The sequence below is a fragment of the Capricornis sumatraensis genome, chromosome 5 (genome assembly GCF_032405125.1).
Source record: "Capricornis sumatraensis isolate serow.1 chromosome 5, serow.2, whole genome shotgun sequence".
Lineage (NCBI taxonomy): Eukaryota > Metazoa > Chordata > Mammalia > Artiodactyla > Bovidae > Capricornis > Capricornis sumatraensis.
In genome coordinates this window covers 86,751,445-86,755,438 of record NC_091073.1, presented here as the reverse complement: position 1 = coordinate 86,755,438, position 3,994 = coordinate 86,751,445, and the positions used below count along the sequence as shown (strand labels likewise).

The 3,994-nt window shown below is 40.1% G+C and overlaps 1 non-coding gene across 1 annotated transcript; it reads right to left on the bottom strand.

The window, feature by feature from the left end:
* Positions 1–2,190: 2,190 nt before the first annotated feature.
* On the bottom strand, positions 2,191–2,321 carry LOC138080490 (small nucleolar RNA SNORA44). Its single transcript, XR_011144954.1, has one exon. It is a non-coding gene; the product is annotated as a small nucleolar RNA SNORA44 (small nucleolar RNA).
* Positions 2,322–3,994: the final 1,673 nt, after the last annotated feature.

Sequence of the window (3,994 nt, the reverse complement as noted above, 5' to 3'; positions counted from 1 at the left end):
AATATACAAAATGTTGATTTCACATAAATAATTTCAACTATGTAGCTACGTAATTGTCTATGCATCTACTGAATTGATTATCATAATTTATGTAGTAATTCTCTACTTTTAAATATTTAAACTGCTTTTCAATTTTTTCTATTAAACCATATTGTGTGGTGCATTGTAACTTTGTGTACTTGACAATTTATATATCCTTAGAAATATATTCAGAAATTGAACGACTTGGTCAGAGGACCTTTGAGGTTGTCATAAAAGTTCTTTGGAAATAACAAAAAGTGTCTAAAAAGCCCATCTTTTGAATCATCTATTGTGGTTGTTTTGAATAATTTTAGGAAATCTTTTATTCATCTTTGGAGTGCTATTGTATGTCTAACTAACAAATACTTCAAATACCATCTGTTTGGGTTTTCCCCAGACAGAGACTGCTTATGTGCAATCCACTTACTGAACTTCTTTCATATTTTTGACAGAAAAGCACAAAACTAATTTTTTTAACTTAAGGCATGGATTCAATCTGTTCAGAATCCAGGTGTTTAGCAGTGCCAAGAAAATGTATTATTTTATAGAGAATCTTTCATTTTCAATCAAAATTTTGAAACAAAATACTTAAACACATCCTGCCATTGGATCCAAATATCATTTGTGAAACAAGGTCCATTTTTCAGCAAGAATCCAATTTCAAGGTATGTTTGTGGAGCAAGAGACTTTCTCTCCTATATATCGGAGGCCTTCAAACACAAAGACACAACAAATTGAAAAAGAAGAGGAAGAGAAGAGAAAAGATGATAAGGAGGAAGGGTCCGCTTCACTAGGTAAAAGCAATGACAATTCTCAGTTGTATTTCAAATTTTAATGTAACCAGTATGTTAATTGTTGAAACTTATTAGTAATTCTTTTTTATGAACAGAAATATAAATGTTTTTTAGACAGAAGACTGTTTAATCCATAACACTGTGGAATCTGTACATGTTATGAAAAATAGAAAATTACTATTGCAATAATTAAATAACATAAAAATACTATAATGTTGGTTGAATTATTTTGTACTTACATTGAATATTGGTTAATGAAAAAAGCCAAACCTTATCATCACATGGTTTTATTTTTTTGACTTGATTGTGTTTCTCCAGGATTCGATAATTTATTGGAATAATTTATGACAATCATGGAGCTTCTCTACTATTTAAGGAATCATTATCATAAGACAGTACCACTTTAATTACAGATCCCTGGCCCAGAAATGGAGCTTAGAGCCTTTTGATTGTAGCATTAAGGAGAGAAATTACTTTAACCATCACTAAAGAAGATTTATCCCCTAAAAAGGAAAGCATACCAAGGAGAAAATGAGAAAGAGGTTCATAAAATGAACATGTAATATAACATTGTGTCCTAAAGCAAAGCCTTTACCTGCATCTTTAGATAATCCTTGTTAGATTCCCATGTGATATTTCTAGCTGACTTGACAACTATTGGAGAAAAATTGTTAACTCTGTATCCACCATGTATCTACACATGTAGCAGCATAAGAACCCAAGGCCTGACATCTCTAATTGATGTATCATTAGCTTCTCCTGCGATTCCCCTGGCGGTGCAGTTGTTAAGACTCTGCTTTGACTACCTGGGGCATAGGTTCAGGCCCTGGATGGGGAACTAAGATCCTGCAAGCCACAGAGTTCAGCCAAAAACACAACAAAACAAAACCCAACTTCTCCTTTCAGGTATACATGTCTAGAAAGTTCTGAAGGAAACTCCCCTGCCCCAAATGCCCACCAACCACTTCCCAAGGCCATCTAGAATGCTCCTCACTCTTGTTCCTGTAGTGAAAGTGAAAGCCGCTCAGTCATGTCCAACTCTTTGTGACCCCATGAACTGTACAGTCCATGGAATTCTCCAGGCCAGAATACTGGAGTGGGTAGCCTTTCCCTTCTCCAGGGGATCTTCCCAACCCAGGGATCAAACCCAGATCTCCTGCACTGCAGGTGGATTCTTTACCAGCTGAGCCACCAGAAAAGCCCAGGGTCCTGTTGATCCTACTTCTAACTGGGATGTTCTAGACTTGCTGTTCCCCAAAGCCAGGTCATGCCCCCTTTCCTTTATTTCATTCTAGAGTCACTACCCCCTTGTTTTTACTGTTTCAGTGCCTGACGTTGGTGCAAGTGAGTTGAAAAGATTTTTTTTCTTTTAATATATTATAGGAAAGGTGAGTGGCAGCTGCAGGTATTATGCTGGCCTGTGCTGTCAGTGTCTTTCCAAGTTCTTCTTGCATGCAGTGGGAGATCCCATGGCCACAACAAGCCACAGCCCTTGGAATGGAAAGGTCTTTATGATAGGACTGGCCACGGAGAAGAAAACCATGTCTTCCTATATGTAGTACATGCACTAGGTCACTTCGATCATGTCCAACTCTTTGTGACCCCATGGATTGTAGTCCACCAGGCTCCTCTGACCATGGGATTCTCCAGGCAAGAATACCGAAGTGGGTTGCCACGCCCTGCTCCAGGGAATCTTCCTGACCCAAAGATCAAACCCACGTCTCTTACGTCTCCTGCACTGGCAGGCGCGTTCTTTACGACTAAACTACCAGGGAAGCCCTTAAGCTGGTATAAATGATGGGCTTCTCTATCAAGGCTGATCCTGATTTTCTCTATCCCTGGACTCTTCATTGCAGTTGAGAAGGCCCAATGGTACAGAAAGCCTGCTATAAGTTTTTATGAAATATTGTGGTAGACATTGATTAGATTGTCCATCCAGCACCCTTTCCCAGGGTTTGCCTCCCCACCACTCCATGCTACTGGCCTACCACCAAGTGGTGCCTACAAAGCCCTTCTGCTTGCTGGATATATCAATAGTTTATTGATCTTCATCTTTCCCTGGTATTTTTGGAAATGAGACTGAAAGAAATAAAAAGATTTGTTGATTCAGTGAGATATCCAGGAATATTTTTTGTTGTTGAAATAAGTTTAAATTAGTTTTCTGATGTTTTCAGTCAAAAAAGTCCTAACTTTTAACTGATATGTTCAGTTCGGTTCAGTTCAGTCACTCAGTCGTGTCCGACTCTTTGTGATCCCATGAATCGCAGCACGCCAGGCCTCCCTGTCCATCACCAACTCCTGGAGTTCACTCAGATTCATGTCCATCGAGTCAGTGATGCCATCCAGCCATCTCATCCTCTGTCGTCCCCTTCTCCTCCTGCCCCCAATCCCTCCCAGCATCAGAGTCTTTTCCAATCCGTCAACTCTTCGCATGAGGTGGCCAAAGTACTGGAGTTTCAGCTCCAGCATCATTCCTTCCAAAGAAATCCCAGGGCTGATCTCCTTCAGAATGGACTGGTTGGATCTCCTTGCAGTCCAAGGGACTCTCAAGAGTCTTCTCCAACACCACAGTTCAAAAGCATCAATTCTTCAGTGTTCAGCCTTCTTCACAGTCCAACTCTCACATCCATACATGACCACAGGAAAAGCCATAGCCTTGACTAGACGGACCTTAGTCGGCAAAGTAATGTCTCTGCTTTTGAATATGCTGTCTAGGTTAGTCATAATTTTTCTTCCAAGGAGTAAGTGTATTTAAATTTCATGGCTGCAGTCACCATCTGCAGTGATTTTGGAGCCTCCAAAAATAAAGTCTGACACTGTTTCTACTGATTATATGTACATACACACAAATACACACACACATACACACACAATCATGCATACATACACAGTTGGCTTTCTCCTCTAAGCTGTCTTATATCATATCCTCCCTGCCCTTGGTTCTAGTAAATGGATTTTGGTAACCAGGGAAATGGTCTTGATTCTCAGCCCTTGGGGATTAAGGAAATGTCTCCAGTACAGACAGGACTCAATGCCCTGCTCTTTGGATGAGCATACAATCACCACTCTCACCTCTTCTTTATACGTTTCTTCCCTTGCCTGCAGAACTTTGTCATCCTTCTGATGTTGGGGCTTCCCTGGTAGCCCAGAGGGTAAAGATGTGCAATGTAGGAGAACCA